At 45.1% G+C, this 17,401-nt stretch overlaps 1 protein-coding gene and 1 non-coding gene across 2 annotated transcripts in view; one reads left to right on the top strand and one right to left on the bottom strand.

Annotated features, from left to right (window-relative positions):
- Positions 1 to 17,401, bottom strand: part of LOC119460548 (uncharacterized) — a 128,846-nt gene that overhangs the window by 58,127 nt on the left and 53,318 nt on the right. The window lies entirely within an intron of this gene.
- Positions 14,588 to 14,659, top strand: Trnat-agu (transfer RNA threonine (anticodon AGU)). The gene has a single exon. It is a non-coding gene; the product is annotated as a tRNA-Thr (tRNA).

Below are 17,401 nucleotides of genomic sequence, written 5' to 3'. Positions count from 1 at the left end.
ACGTATTTACCCTCACACATAAACTTGGCGCATTGTTCCCCCTATGTAAGCAAAGTATGACCTCAATGGTAGTTGTAATTATGCAAGTTATAGCAGCGAGCGATTTTACCTTCGTGCTGCCTGTCGCTTCAACGTGAACGAAACGGTGAAAACACAGCGCGCGGAGCTATCAGCGGTCGGCACATTCTGTCCGCTTCGCAGATCGCTTCAAGATACGGTCCGCGCGGCCGTGCGAGAGTACGTTTGATCGGTTACGTTAGCATTGGCTACTGGAAAGAGAATCAATATTGAGACACATATCACTCACGTGCTTTTTACACGCCGTTGATAGAAGACTCAGCCGAAGGGGTCACTGAAGTCTGAAGGTTATTCAAGGTCAAAAAAGCACGCAAAGTAATTTGAAGTGAGGTCAACATACATCAACATATTCATTCTCTCGGTGTAGGCTATTCATTTAGTTGGCTACCTCCTCCTCTTTAAAAAATATAATAAACTTTGTCCTTTGTAGATATTTATATATATTGTGTCTGTGCGTGGTGTTCTCAGCGGAATTTTTTTTAAATGTTAAAGTGAGGAAACACGGATGAGGTAGCCGCCGCTGGTGCTTCTAATGCGCTTGTCATCCTATTGTCAGGATTTGCCGAAATAAAGCGAAAGTATAAATCAAAAGCCGTGCACGTCCCCGCCAACAATGGTGCCGTAAGCTTTTAGCCACAACAAAAGTGAAAATGTGGAGGAAACGCAAGAGAATCCTCAAATTATATGGGTAACAGAACTCCGGTAATGACATATTAGGGGCGGGGGGGGGGGGGGGGGGGCGGTCTCGGGCCTCGGAGCCCCCCCGTAGTCGGCGCCTATGCCAGGTCACACGCATAGTAACATAGTTGTCAACTTTGCGGCCGCCGATGATGTCTCTGTGCTGGGCTACCATTTGACGATTTCATGTACGTGTCTTTTTGGGGTCAGTGCTACAGTTGACGAATTGTGGGATAGCTTTTCAAACATAGTTGACTACTCTACCAGGCACTTTATCCCGAGACGTTCGATACGCATAAGAAAGCGGAATCCATGGATCTCGAGAGAAATTATACACGCCAAACGAAAATTAAAACGGAAGCGGTGGACAAACAGGAGTATGTGTGATCCTGTTAAAAGTAGTGCCATTAGGCACATGAGTAAGGACCTGAAGCATCTTGTCGGGGAGGCTAGGGATAAGTTTTACAATGTAAGGCTCAAAAAGTTTTAAAGGAAGCATGTCACCAAGAGTGCGATTAAAGCGCTCGGTCATGCCATTAGTCTGCGGATGGTATGCAGTAGTGGTGCGATGAATGATGCGGCATTCTTTGAGGAGAGCCTCGATGACTTCGGTGAGCAAGACGCGGCCTCTGCCACTGAGTAATTCCCCACGAGCTCCGTGGCGAAGGATGATGTGGCGCAGGAGAAACCAAGAGACGTCACGTGCAGAAGCGCTGGACAAAGGGGAAGTTTCCGCATATATAGCGCGTAAGATGGTCGATGACTACGATTACCCAGCGGTTGCCGTCTGATGTGGTTGGCAGAGGTCCATAAATGTCGATACCTACTCGATCAAAAGCACATGCTGGGCAAGGCAAAGGCTGCAATGGAGCGGTTGAACGACCAGGGGGATCTTTGCGGCGTTGGCAAACGAGACAGGACCGGACATAATGACGGATTAATCGATACATCCCTCGCCAGTAGTAACGAATGTGTAGACGTGCGTATGTCTTTAGTACACCTGCGTATGTCTTTAGTACACTGGGGGTCGTCGTGGAACGCTGCACAAATATCCGAACGTAGATGCCGAGGGATGACAAGCAACCATTTGCGGCCGCCCGGGAGGTAGTTACGAAGGTACAGAGCCCGTCGCGAATGGAGAAGTGATGTGCTTGACGACGTAATGCGCGATTGGTAGTGGTTGTCGATGGGGTGGACAAGAAACTGAGCATTGACGCAATCCATGGGTCGTTCTTCTGCTCCAGAAGAATAGCCGTGGCGGCGTGGCAGCAAGGGAAGACTCGGACAATGGGGCCTTCGGGGAGGTAACTTCGTCTGTTAGTGGCGAACGAGACAAGGGAACCGCATCCGAGTGTTTTCGGCCAGAACGGTACAGCACTCGAATCCTGCAGTCGAAGCGCCCATCGAGCAAGACGACCGGATGGTTCTTTTAAGGACGACAGACAGCACAACGAATCAACGAATGGTGATCAGTTATCACGTCAAATGGGCGGCCATAGAGATATGGGCGGAATTTGGTTATGGCCCAAATTATAGCCAGGCATTCTTGTTCAGTTACAGAGTAGTTCGATTCACGTTTAGTGAGTGCACGACTGGCGAAGGCGACGACGTATTAATCGAAGCCAGCCACAAATATATATATATATATATATATATATATATATATATATATATATATATATATATATATATATATATATAGAGAGAGAGAGAGAGAGAGAGAGAGAGAATTTTAAAAGTACAGGAAGTTGAGGTGGCATATTGGTATGGATTCATCGTGAAATGAGGTAAGGCGTGCAGACACGGACACAAGAGAACCAAACAACAGAAACGCCGACTATCGACTTTGTGGCGGAGGGGGAGTGGGAAAGCTCGCTAATACTGCAATATCCGTAACCGATAGCCAGCGCATGCGCGTCGCATTGCACAGTGCTCCGTTATTTCTCAAAGCGGGCTGACTTGGGTGCTCGTAATCACAGGATGGAGTCTGTAACGGCAAGAATCAATCTAAACTGCCATAGATTGCCTTCCTTTTATTCCTAGAACACTCCACTGCTGTTAACGCCGTGTACTAAAAAGGTTTTGTGCGTAGATGCATGCCTGGAGATTACCACAAATCGTGACTGAAGAGGCCGTCAGCAATGAACGAATCAGCAGTGTTTGCAGGAGATCTTAGAGGCCATTCTGTACCGGGCGGACCGCTTGCTTCGAGTCCGAGGCCCGCGCTAGGATGGCGCCACACTCCCCACACGACGGTGGACACCACAGCTGATGCGGGAAATGTGAAGGAAATGACAACCGGCTGTCACCATCTCGACGCAAGGGAAGCGAATATTTTTCCGATGTCGATAAAATTCAATATTTAAAACAACAAACCATACGTCAAGTTCAATTTTTTTTTTATTCTCAGAATATACACTAGTTAGGAAAAGAGAACTCGTGCTTTTTAAGTACCATTTAACTTCAATACGTTAACTGTGGACTCGACACTAACTACTATAGAAGCAATTAAGACAAACTTAAGGTAATGTATTACAGCAAACAATAAACACAAATCTGTACCTTAATTGCCTTCAACACTGTACACCGGGTGTCCCACTTAACTCGGGCCAAACTTTAAAAATATGCAAATGCGACGTAGCTTGACAGAACCAATGTAATGGTGTTTGCCGTCGCTTGGAGATACTCAGATTATTTTTCTCATTCCGTCTAATTACATAATTAGTCCTAATTAATTAATCAACTTTCCAAATATTCTAATTAGATGAGATTGTAGAGCAACATGAAAATTTCCTCATACGTACAGCTTTCTGTTGCTCAATACGTACTATACATTAAAGTGTTTTTCCAAGCATGAGAGAAGCCAGCGAATACACGCAAAATTGCCGCGCGACTGGCCGCTCGATGCACGAAGAAAGCCGAAGAGAAAATTCCTAAGAGCACAGCCACAGAGCTAGACGAGGTTCCCGTTAGGCTGAATAAGGAACTATGGCCAAAAAGTAAGGAAGCTCTACTGAACGCAGTAGGAAAAAGCTTAAAGGATGGACGAATATCAGACAGTTGACGACAAAGTAGAATGACTTTAATTTATAAATGGGATGCGGGAAAAGATAGAATTCCCTCATATAGACCCTTGACAATTACATCGCTACTATACGGGCTAGCAATGCCGGCGATTAAAATAAAGCAGCAAGCATGGACAGAGAATAATCGTATATTGGGCGAACTTCGGAATGGCTTCAGAATCGGTAGGCGTCTGGATGAAAACTTATTTGTCCTTACTCAGTGTATTGAAAATCCAGAGAAGAAAGGAGACCGCTGTACGTGGCTTTTTTAGACATTACCGGAGCGTGTGACAGCGTAGACCGCGACATTTTGTGGGATATTTTGGAAGGCATAGAGAACGACTGTATGCAGCATTTGAGGGAGCTTTATTTAGACTATGCAGTTTGAATTGAATGGGTGAGGAGCGACGATGATATCAGCAAGGGACTGAGACAGGGGTGCCCTCTCTCCCCGCTGCTGTTTACGATGTACATTGTAAGGATGGAAACAAGAAGGTATCAATATCGGTTTTAACCTCTCGTACAAACAAGCATGGCACAATAGTTGAGCATCAGCTTCCAGTTTTATTTCATGCGGACGACATTGTGTTGCTTGCTATCAAGAAAAGTGATATGCAACGTCTGGCTGATATCTGTGGAGAAGAATGCGGGAATTTAGGATTTAAATTTAGCGGTAAAAATCAGGTTTAATCGTATTCAATGAAAACAGTGAACAGACAGTGTTGATACAGGGCCAGGAAATTCCTCGGGTAAAAGAATACAAATACCTTAGTTTATGGATAAACGAAGGCTATAGATATCCGTAGATACATGGAAAAACAATAATAGCAAAAGGAAAGAGAAATGCGGCCATAAAGAAACACAGAGCGCTATGGGGATACAATAGGTACGAGGTGCTCCGGGGTATGTGGAAAACTGTAATGGTTACAAGACTTACATTTGAAAATGCGGTTGTTTGCTTGAAGTCAGGGGTGCAATCAGGACTCGATGGCAACCAAAGGTCAGTGGGGCGCCTCGCGTTGGGCGCTCACGGGAAAACTACTAATGAAGCTGTGCAGGTTGATATGGGCTGGACAAGTTTTGAAGGGAGGGAGGCTCAGAGTAAAATTTATTTTGAAGAACGACTGAGGAATATGGAAGAAAGTAAATGGGGTGCGAGAGGTGTTTAGATATTTGTACCGGAAATACATTGATTCACATTGGATAAAAAGAACTAGGAAGCTTACCAGCAAGTATGCGACCGGTATGGTGAGCAAGATAACAACAAGGAACGTCAAACACAAAGTCAGAGAGGTTGAGACAATATCATGGGTGGCGGCAATGGAAACGAAAGCTGCTATGAGTAACCACCTAAGAGGAAAAAACGAAATCGGGAAACAAACAATTTATGATAACTTAAAGGGAAGCTCTTTACTTTTCGAAGCGAGATCGGGATGCTTTATAACGCATACCTATAAAGCGAGGTAAACCAAGGAAGAAGACGCATATGCTTGCAATCGGTAGGCGTCTGGATGATAACTTATTTGCCCTAGCTCAGTGTATTGAAATATCTAGAGAAGAAAGGAGACCGCTATATGTGGCTTTTTTAGACATTACCGGAGCGTATGACAACGTAAACCGCAACATATTGTGGGATATTCTGGAAGGGGAAGGCAAAGGCAACGACTGTATGCAGCATTCGTGGGAGATTTATATAGAACATACAGTTTGAATTGAATGGGTAGGGATGAGGATAGCAGCTACTCATAGCAGTTTCTTTTATATAGCTATATATAAAGCCAGGGAAACGATGGAGCATGTTTTATTGGAATGTGAAGATATCTGCCCAGCGGTCGATCTAAGCTAATCTGGCCTCCTTGAAGCCCTTGGGTTCAGCGATAGCAGGGCGAAAGTAAACCTGCCCGCAATACAGATTAGTAAGAGGCGATTGGAAGTTTGGTGGCAGAAAAGTAGGGAGACGGGAGACAACGGTGGCGTACAAAAACAAAGCTCCCAATAGGAATTTAGACAGTTTGACGACGGCAATTCTTTGCGTTTTTTTTAACATAGGTAGCGCAAGATAATAACAAGGGCTTGGTGGCGCAAACCACCACCCCGTTTCAAAGGGAACGCTCATAGCAGCCATCCATCCCTCCGCGGCAGCGGCGGCGCCGGCCGTGCGGAGGAAAGGGGAAAAAGAACAAGAAAAGTCGCCTTCGCGCATAGCGTTCGCCGCAAGCGTTTCCCGGTAAAGATTACGGTTGCAGTCTGCCTAGCTTTTTTTTCTTTTTTTTTGTCTCTCCTTACCCGTTCCCTAGTGCAGAGTAGCAAAGTGGATATCTACCGGTTAACCTCCCTGCATTTCTCATCTCTTTTATCTCTCTCTCTCTCTCCCTCTAAGCTGAACGTGTGGCCGGTCTATATATAGCGCCGCGCGTCGCGGCGCTGCCAGTCGGTGCAGTATTAGTCCTGTCGTGCGTTCCGATTAGAGTGTACTAGAATATGGTCGAGTGGGACGAGCGGCTGGGGCGGCGCATGCTTTGCAGTGAGGCGCCCGACGTGGAAAAATACTGTGGCGGCGCTGCGATCGAACTGGATTGGGCCACATCAAGGTCGCGCCGTTGGAAACTGCTGGTGATACTGCTCGGCAGGGTCATTCGCACTACTTCGCGCGCTGGTATTTGCGTTAAGACCTCTCAAATGGTGTTCATAATCGAATATGACATGTATATATGTCTTAAGAATAAATGCCTTTCTTTCTCTTCATTTTATTTTTTAATGCCGCTCGGTGATGCGCGTGCATTGCGGCCGCAGTGTCGGCTTTCATTCTACTATGTTATTGTACGGTTCCCTTTGGAGAACAAATATTTTTCTCGTTCTTCAAGCAGCATGTATCTCTCGTGTGTATTGTTCCGCATATAGTTTTCCATCAGTAGGTCTTGCAAAACGCAAACGGAGAAACATATGTAACCTTCCTGCTTGCCGCTTCAAACAAGTAAATCATATCTGCCCCATCCGGTACCTTGTACTCAGATTTCTTTCTTCTTTTGGGTTTTTTTTTACGTGCCAAAACGAGTTCTGATTATAAGGTACACCGTAGTGGAGGGCTCCGGATTAATTTTGACCACCTGGGGTTCATTAACGTCCACTACAACGCAAGCACACGGGCTTCTTGCATTTCGCCTCCACCGAAATGCGGCCGCCGCGGCCGGGATTCGATTCCGCGAACTCGTCCTCAGCAGCGCAACGCCTTAGCTAACTGAGCCCCCGCGGCGGGTACTCAGATTTACGGGAAGCATCGTTATTGAAAAAAAAAAAAACTGCAGCGCAACATTCTATTCAAGTTTCCGCCTTACTCGCGTAACAGAATGCGGAGTAATTGGTACGGGGTCTTTTATCGCGGTCGGTGTCATTCTGGAAATTCATTTCAAGTGGATGCGTTTTGCAACCTCACCGGCTACAATTCGTAAATTGCAATATGTGTCGTAAAGTAATTAACTAAGAAGCTCATTAATCAATTTTGTTAATAAGTTGAATAGGTGTTTCGATTTCTCGTGCTACTAATGTCCGCCTCTTCGAATAACCCAGCTCATCAATGAGAATTGTGCTAACTGCCACAGGAGATTTTTAAAAATTCCCTAAACCTTAATTTCGAACACCCGGTATAGTGGATACGGCGTTGCGCTGCTAAACTGGAGCTCGCGGGTTCAATCCGTCGCGGAATTCGATGGGAACAAATGGAAAACACTCGTGTACTTCTATTTAGGTGCACGTTAAAAAGCCCCAGGTGGGGAAATCTAAACCGGGTGCCTCATACTCATATCGTGGTTTTGCCACATAAAACCCACAAATTTGTTTGAACTAAAAATAAAAAGACAGGTGGCTGCGTTCTTCGTCTTTTTTCTAGGAGTGTAAACAAAATAAATTATTCTCGAGTCTGATTTCCGAGAAAAACATGTTACGCTTATCCTATATTTCATACATAAATGTAATGCCATTCCCAAATGTCTGTCCGCTCAACTAAGCAGCTTGTATATTATAAACGGCTGCTTTCAGTTATTCAACGCACTATCATAACGACAATAAGGAAGCAATTAGAGAAACGGCATACCTCACATACACGTACAGATATGTATAGATCTGCTGCGTTCGTTCAAGAAGATAAGTGCGGTACCACATGGGGCACCCAGTTTTAATGGGTTGCAAAGATGGTGAGACTGTCAAAAAAAAAAAAAAGTTTTCCTTGCCTGAATCAAGTTAGCAGATTTATAGGCTGCCCCAAAACGGGGCATTTATATTGAATGACAGCTTATTACACTTATTAGCAGGGCTTATTAGCTGGACTTATTAACACCCCTGCGTTAATTCTCTCAGGAACTGCGCCTTTGCGCAACAGCCACAACTCTCCGGCAGCACAATCATTCGGAATAACAGTCCGCACTTGCATCGGTAACTCATCTTTGAGACTGCAATAGTGCTGTTATGCGTTACATTCGTACGGAAACGACTGTTCGGCGTCGTACAGCATATCAATAACACTTGCATATATATAGTTTTAATTGCCTGCTATGAATATTATTTCTGCGAATGAGAGTTTTATGTGCAGTATTCACTAATACGTGTGTTTCGTATGCAAACGTGCACGGTCGGGAGTTCTCACTGTACCATTTGTACCATTCTCAATGTACCCTTTGATTTAATTACGTAGAAATACATCGGTCATTCTTCGCACCACGCAGCTAATAAACTTGGTTTATTTCACTTTAATATTGTTTTCTTCGATCATTGTTCCTGATAAATATCCACCGACAAGAAGCGCGCGTAAAATGACACGCTATCAGTAATAAAATTTTCCTACGTAGCTTCATGTTGCAGAGATGCCAGTTGCTTTTAAAAGACAGTGTTAAAAACAATGGTGCACTTGGCTAAAACTACCTTTGGTACCCCTGAGCAGCGCTGGTTTCCCATATTGCAGACTTTGTAGATGAAAATTTCCTTTACATATGATGAGCATTTTCTTTTGGTTCTTGTTTTTTTCTTACAAAAGGAAATGCATGGTCGCAGTCCCCGCATAACAACTATTTATATGTAAGGTGTAGTAAAACTTGTAAATAAAATGCATGAACACTGACTGCTTGTGTTGATTACCACATACGATCATCCAAGACAGTGCCATGTTGGGAAAGAGAAAGGTGCTTTCTTTTTGCGCTAGACTGCAGCACTGAAATCCCTTCAACAGGAAAGCGAAGAAAACGTAAAGCTGGTCTTAGCAAAAGGGGAAAAAAAGACACCTTATAATACCAGTGTCACTCGCGCAATGCCTACTGTGATAGACCCGACCTGGTTTTTTTTTTTTTTTTTTTTTTTTGCTGGCTATGAAGAAAGGTCGCCAGGAGACAGTTGAGTTCACTCAGCAGGACTGTGCATGCTATGCCCGCGATTGAGGACCGCGATTGCAGTCGATCGCGATCCAAATTGCCGTGAGGCAAGTTCATTCACAATGATTTATTGTGATCAACGTGTAAACAAACCTTCCGTGTTAGCTTCCAGTGGTGTCTTTTGTTGGATGGTCCGATTCAATCTGATTTCACGATAGACAGAATAAAAAAAAAACGGTATGCGGCTCTAATCTGTGGCCCCACAGTGCCCTGTGTTTCATTATTACTGCATTCCGCTTCCCCTTTATTTTCAGATTATCTTGGTGGGTGTTTGAGTAAGTATTTCCTTCGTTTATGTATACGCCCAGGTATTTATATTGCTTGACAATGGGTATGACTTGCTGTTAAATTGACACCCCGCAATTACTCGTCTCTCTATGAAAGATCATAATTCCCAATTTCTCTGTGTTAAACTTCAGGCCTAGATTTGTCGCTGCGTTACCACGCATATTTGCAAGTGTCTGTAAATCTCTCGCGCTGTCCGCGGGTAGTACTCTGTCGTCCGCATACATCAGTCCGGGGACCATTTGTCCATTACGCATGTATGATCAGGGGCGGATCCAGGTTTTTTCTGAGGGGGGGGGGGGGGGGGGGGGGTCAGCTTCTGGCAATGATGATGATGATGATGATGAAAGTAGCCTTTCTTATTTACCGAAATGCACCGTTTCTACTCACGATAAATCCGCCTCTTATACGGCTAGTGCAACAGCTGTAGCAAAGCCAGGTATTTGTTTCTCCGAACTTATAGGAACATTTTGAACGTTGCCCAACACTGCCATGAGCTTGACGGCTGTGCCTGATAATATATTTCTGATAATAAAATTTGGGATGATCTGTTGCCGATTCGTTATAGGTGAGTAAGAACGGGTCCGTCTTTGAAATTCTGTTGGGGCACCTTGATTTCCTTAAGAAGATTCTTCGTTTGCTTTGAGGACCAACGCTTCCGCTCCAACGCGCCAACCACTATGCTGGTTGTTTACGATATGCGAATCACCGCGAATGAGGATTCACGACGCCATCTACAAGAAGAACGATGTGGCGTTGTAGCCGAGAGCGCGAGCCAGCGTCTTTTGCTTCATGTTTGGTTTACCACGCGACGCCATCTTAGGCCCGCGTGCTGGCGTTTGCCGCTCACGTCACGCTCCCCTACTGCGCAGCTACGGCTCGAGGCTTCGCCCGCTCCGCGAGAACGCCCACTCAGACAAACTGATCGGGTGGGTTTGAGCCTCCTATGCTTAGTGTGTATTACAATAAAACAGTGCGAAGTTATGATGCAAAACTTATAGCGTACGAACGGTACTGGGCTTGTACTGGATGTTGTCGACGTATCACACATCCAGGTGATCACAATGAGCGGCACAGTTATAAAAGTTGCCCATGCATAGTTCTTATTTTAGTCGTTAGTAGTTATTATCTATATATGAACACTTCGGCAAGAGATCTTTTTCATTAAGCAGGTTTGTCGCGGAACCACCTTATTAGTTGCGAAACTGAAAGCTGCATACTCCTCCCGAATAACAGATGAGCTGTAAGAGTGCAGGGAGAGTTACTCCTTTGAATAAGTCGTACACAACGCTCAACTCTTAAAAATAAAAAGTGCACAGCGTAACAGTTTAATATTTTAATATGTTTTATCACGAATAATGAAAGCAACACGGGAGCCAAAGGGCTGCAATGCGCGTCACAGAGATTATACGAGTCTGGAGAGGCAAGGAGGAGGAGGTGAGAGAAAGAGAAGGCAGGGATGTTAACCAGAAATGCGTCTGGTTGGCTACCCTACTCTGGGGGACGGGAAAGAGGGAATAGAAAGATGAGATAGAGAGAGGAGGGAGGGAGGAGGAAGGACACGGTGAGCTCGCGCACGCACGCGGAGGGCCTGAGCAATTCAAAGGCGTTCATGAGGCTCCGTACAGTGAACAGGCGGCGCTGCTGCGCAGCAGCGGTGGCGCGATGCTCAGCGTCGCATGTGGCGGGCGGCGCGAAACTGGGAAGGGGGAAGACAGCGAGATTTCGGAACTACGTATACACGCCTCCGAAAGCCGCGCGTATATCCGCGATCCGTCTTCTTTTTTTGTGCGTGTGTGTACGTGAAAGTACAAGCGTGGCCCTCTGTGATGTCACAAATAGTTTTTGCGGGGTTCAGGCCTATTAAAGGAATAGACGATTACTTTCACGGTGCAGCGTTAACCAGCGGAGACAAGCTCTACGCTGCTTCGCATGTTGCTTGCGTGAAAGAAGTGGACGGCGTGGACGTTCACGCGAAGTGCCGTTCGCAACAGGGAAAGCAAGTATACGACGTCAGCCTTCACGCGAGTAAAGCTTACTGTTATACTAAAACTGAAGTCACTAAACTGGCACCCTGAAAACGTTGTAGTTGACCGATTTTTAATCGACGCCTCACTGTTGGCAATGCATGCCTCATTTCGCTCCGGCGCGTTGTACGCCGCGGCCTATCATTTGATGCCCCTGTCACACTGTTACTTTAGATTGTCATACAGCTCGATCTGGACCGCGTGCAGCTGCACGCTCACTCGTAGGCTGTCGTCAGCACAGTCATGTCGAGTGAGCTAAACGATTCGGATTGTTGGATCGTGTGGCAGTGACCATGCTATCCTCGTTGACTCGTTTGGGACCCAGTCGGAGCCACCTGCTGCGCTGATAAACGAAATTTATTAACTAGGCGATCTTAATTTACATGACGCGAATGTTCGTTTTTCATCATGTACAATGATCGAGGCTCATTAGGCCCATTTCACGAGATACGATTTCGCTTGCGAATTCCTTTCCTTGCATACGCGCTTTGCTTTTACAATGATACATCCCAAATGTATATCACAAGAAAAATCGCACCATGTGAAACCGCGCCTCTCAAGTGCCAGCGTCCGAAACGAGGATCGTCGAATTAGTGCTCGCCAGCACAAGATAGGCTTCCTTGGCATAAAATATTACTCATCGCACACGCCAGTGCTATGCTGATCATACCGAATGCTAAGACAACGGCAAGCAGTCGTCAAATCAGCAAAGTCGTGACAAATTTCTTTTAAATGTTCAGCAGCTGGCCATGGCCGCTGGCGTCGCACAACGAGCTGTGAAACGCGCATGTGTAGCCCGCTTTACAGAACAAAACCTTCTCACAAATATCAAAGAAGCTGACTTACTTTACTCTCCTCACAGCTGCGATCCATTTCTTTCGCCGTTCGATCTCATAAGACTTGCCAGGAAACCTGTACAACTTTATCCCGGGCTGACATTCGTGGTTGTGACAGCCCTTTACGCAGCAGTATCGCCGGTTCCACTTGCCCTTTTTTTTTCTTTTTTCTCACCTCTGACGCTTGCCGATGAAGCGCATGCCATTGCACCGTCGCAAGACGTATAAAAAAATGTCACAGTTTCGCCCTAAGGGCGAAGCAATGAATGCGATAGCAACACAGCAATGTCATACGAAGTAAGGTGAGCGGCTTTGGTAGCAATATGAATTGTAGTAAACATGAGCTGATTAAGTAAGCAGGTGTGCTGCGGCGTAAGTAGACCGACATGAAGAGAGACTCGATGACCACGAGAAGGCACGTGTGAAACGGTGGTGTTGATGAGAAGCGCTTCCCGTGGGCAGCGCGTGCGAAGGGACACACCTGTAGCGCTGCACTGCCGATCCGGGCAGCATTGCGTGTGTAGCGTGCGTTGGAAAATGTGGCCCGACTATTACGAACTGAATGAACAAGCGTGGTGTGAGCGCGCACAAACACGAAGAGATCACACTGAATGACATCAGACAACGACTGTCAAAACGCTGGCAGCAAGCATACGCCGCAGCGGGCGAAGGTACGTCCGGTCTATCGCTTCAAATGAAACTGAGCGGCGAATGCACTTAAAGGTCAGAGCCGTGTGGAGATAAGAGACGGTGCGAGCGAGCGACGAGCGCGGTTGTTGGCAGAGAAGTGCGCCCCCCCCCCCCCCCCCCCTTGCTCCCTCCGGCGCTGGCTTCCTGCTTCCTTGCTTGCGCGTGGGAGATTGAGTGCGTTCGCTCTCCGTGATAGCGCGCGTCTCCGCACGCTTCCTCTCGGGCATACGGCGCGCGGCGAAGATTTTATCTATAGGGAACCTCACGGCGACGGCGACGGCGACGGCGACGCCGACGGCAGAAATCCGGTTCAAGTGTCCATATAATTGCTATCGCAATAAAAAATAAGGAGGCAGGTGAACAAAGCAAAACGGCTTCAACCGTGGCCGAGACGAAATGTAGCGCGCGGGAAAGAATACTCATCGAGCCGGCCGAGCTGCGGCGCCCACTTCCCAACACTGTTGCGTCGCTGCGCCAGATGGCGCCAGAGCAGCCGCAAACTCGACTGTACGGCCAGTCGTCCTCAAGTAAGACAACAGTGCCTTCACAGCTTTGTGGGCTGACGAGCGATGGGGACGGTCTTCAAGGAGCACCTGCACGGACAACGGTCGATCGTCAAGTCGTCGCAATGCGTTCGATAAAGTTTGTCTTTCCGACTGAAATCGATCGCAGCGACACAATAAGGGAATCGTAACGTCCCGGCGGACCCTGCCCATAAACTGGAGATCAGACTTGCAAATGATGCAATACCTGAGGAGACCACAACTAGGCATGTGGCTACAATCAAATCAACACTGCCAACACGGGCTTAACCTCATCAAGACGGCAAGACAAGTCGCAAGAATGATAAAGCCACGAAAAGGACGGGGATGAAGGAGCCCTTCGCCTAATCAGAAGTCTGGTGGTTAGCCGCTTTATTTACAGCTTGCCGTATTACCATCTAACGAAAACAAGAGAGGGATGCGAATCCGTTTGGTAGCGTGTTCACAGTGTGTGAGAGGTTGTGGCATTAGAATGATTTGTCGCCGGTGAAACTCACGGGTAGCAGACTCGCACTCACTCAGTCTGGTCGTAAAGTCAGTCTTGCGTTGGTCGACCCTATCAACGGTCTGTGAACGCGCTCTTCTAACCGTATCTCTCTTCCGTCATTTGTCGAGTCGTTCGGTACGCTCCTCTTCGGTCTCTTCGGCACGACGTTTCTTCAAAGTTTCAGTTGCAGCCCAGTACCACTACGCAGTGGGGAAGTTGCCTTCTCGTTCATTACATAACGAGGGCTCGAATCCGGCAACATTGATGCCTTCAGGTAGCATATGTGTACAGCCACTGTAATATGTGGGTTTATTGACCAGTTGCCATCCCCCAAAAAGATCACGTGCTCGTGACACCTGCGGCAGAAAGGATGTTCCACATCCGCCTCTAGGTTTGTGAGTGGTGGCGCTGGCTAACACTCCCAGGGTTAGTTCTAGTCGTAAAAAAACATAAATACCCCAGAAAGTGGATGGGAAAACGGCTCCGCGGTAGCTCAATGGTGAGAGCATCGCACGAGTAATGCGAAGACGTGGGCTCGTTCCCCACCTGCGGACAGTTGTTTTTTCATCCGTTTTCATTTCCATTAATTTATCATTTCTTTAATTCAATTAGCAAGTACAAGTAATTTCCCCTATGTTGTCCTTGGTGTCTTTGTTTGTTGGCTTCTTATGATGCGCAGTCTAACTACGCCATTGACGATGTCGCCACAAAAGCCCATTACTTTACGGATCATAGAAGCGTATTCATTGGTGTGAAAAATGCATTTTTACCCGTTGGTTGACTACAACGTCTCTCCTTTCTTAGTCTAGTGGGAAACCACTAAGTTTAATAACAACATGTCTAACTACAAGCGAAGCCTAAGCGCAACCGGGGGTCTGCAGCTATCGCTACTCGACTATATGTTTAACCAGAGCTAAACCACAGCCATTTTTTTAAACCAAAATGTTGTTTTATACATTGAAGCACAAAAGTGACTGGAACGCCCATGTATTTCGATCGTCCCACACTTAGGGAAATAATATCTCGAAACTGGTATCATCCTGCAAATTCATTTCAGTGGATGCGTCTTGCAAACTCACCGGCTACAATTCGTAAATTTCAATATGTGTCGTAAAGTAATTAACTAAGAAGGTAATTCGTCAATTATTGTTAATTAGTTGAATATGTGTTTCGATTTCTTGAGCTACTAATGTCCGCCTCTTCGAATGACCCAGCTCAACGATAAGAATTATGCTACCTGCCACAAGCGATTTTTAAAAATTACGTAAAGCTTAATTTTGAACACCCGGTATATTAGTTGCAAGAAAAAAATGATAATAAAAAAAGAAAACCCAACAAACGATGCTCTAATGCGATGTAGTGTAACAGAAATAACAACGGAAGTGTCAAAAATTATACAATTTGTAAAGGCAGAAGAAAAAACAACGAACAAAGAGAAAAAAATGTGGCGCAATGTGAACACTGCAAAAAAAAAAGAAAAAAAGAACTGGTGATACTTATTAGTTAGGTGACTCGAAAATACAAATATTTATTCATGAAAATTATCAGAGGTTAGTAGATAATTATTTAGCGAAGCTTTGAAACGCTGAAACGTAGGTAGTATTTTAAGTGAAGCAGGAAAACGATTCCAATAATGGTAGCGAATGTAGATTTTTTTTTTTTTACCATAGTTAGTGCGAACGGAAGGTAACAAAAAATTATAATTAGATGCGAACCTAGTGGAGTTGGTATTCTTAAGGGACCTACTTTGAATGTATTGAAATGTCAGCTGGGAACATTATTGCTAAATTGTAGTTGAATAACTTCTTTATATTGTACTGCTCAAGTAGACCGATGGCATTAGAGCGGGGTGAACTGTGGGTGATACGTATTTCTTGATTTTGTAAATGCTGAACTGAAGACAAATAACATAGATATGTATTACCTTAAACGATTAATCCGTAGTTAATGTGCGAATGAATGAACGCAAAGTAGAGTGAAAGCAAAGCATGCAAGGAGAAAAATAGTACCGTGCCTTGATAAGCGCACGGATACCAAAAGCTCACTTAAGCTTGGCATGGTTGATGTGCAGGTGAAACTTGAGATGGCTGTCTAGGATAACACCTAGAAATGAAACGGAATCGCTAATGGGAATAGAATGATTGCCTAAGGTTAACGAAGGAGGAATCACTAGTCACTTTTGGTGCGAATGGAAGACTAAAAATTTCGTTTTAGATGGGTTAATGACTAGACCGTTGTCGTTGCACCTTTTCATTAGGTAGCCAAGAGTCTTATTTAGTTTGATTAGTAGAGAAGAGATACACTTATCAGTTATAGATATAGTATCGTCAGCATACAGAACGTAATGACTTAAGTCTGTGACGTCTGGCATATCATTAATGTAACAGAAAAAAGCAAAGGCCCCAGTATTGAGCCCTGTGGTAACCTTTGGTTAAGGGTTTTTTTTTTTTTGTTTTTTTTTTTTTTTTTTTTAGAACGGGAAAAAGTTTCACACGCATATACAATAATTTCCCTATCATACAAATAACTTTTTAAAAAGGCTAGGGCAGGGCCAGTTATTCCATATTCTTCAAGCTTACGAAATAAAATCATGTGATCAATAGTATCAAATGCCTTAGTAAGGTCTAAGAAAACGGAACCGACGAATTTATTATTGTCAAAACTATTCCTAATTATATCAGTTATACAAAGTGGAGCTAAGTTAGTAGAGCTTCCAGACCGAAAACCAAACTGGCAGGATTTAATTATATGAATTTTTTCCGAATACTTGCTTAATCTGATCAAAAATAATTTTTCAATTATTTTACTTAGGAAGAAAGAATCGAAATGGGACGGTAATTTGATATTAATTCTTGATTACCTTTCTTAAAAACTGGAATAACCTTTGCACGTTTTAGCAATGGCGGAAATTCACCACATTTAAAGATCAGGTTAATTACTACGCTCAGGGGCTCACAAATGGCATCAGCGACTAGTTTGAGGTGGCGCACTGCAATGCCATCTAATCCTGGACTTGTGTTGCGAAGATTACGCGTAATAGAAAGCACTTCATGCGGCGTGACAGGATGAAGGAAAAATGAATGGCTCAGGCGGTCTATTTTAGGCTGAAAAGTTGTTTTCTCGCTCAGGTAATGCGAAATGATCAGAAAAAGCGTTTGCTATCTGAGCACGCTGACAAAAGGTAAGATTGTCGCGTACACTCTTAGAGATAAACTTAGGCGGCTCCCTCTTCAAAAAGTCATTCAGCAACTGCCATTGCTTTTTAGGGTTGTTTTACAGCGAAAGCTGTATATGGC

Source organism: Dermacentor silvarum, chromosome 8 (assembly GCF_013339745.2).
Source record: "Dermacentor silvarum isolate Dsil-2018 chromosome 8, BIME_Dsil_1.4, whole genome shotgun sequence".
In the NCBI taxonomy this organism is placed as follows: domain Eukaryota; kingdom Metazoa; phylum Arthropoda; class Arachnida; order Ixodida; family Ixodidae; genus Dermacentor; species Dermacentor silvarum.
The sequence above is the reverse complement of the archived record's forward strand: the minus strand, read 5'-3'. Positions and strand labels throughout refer to the sequence as shown.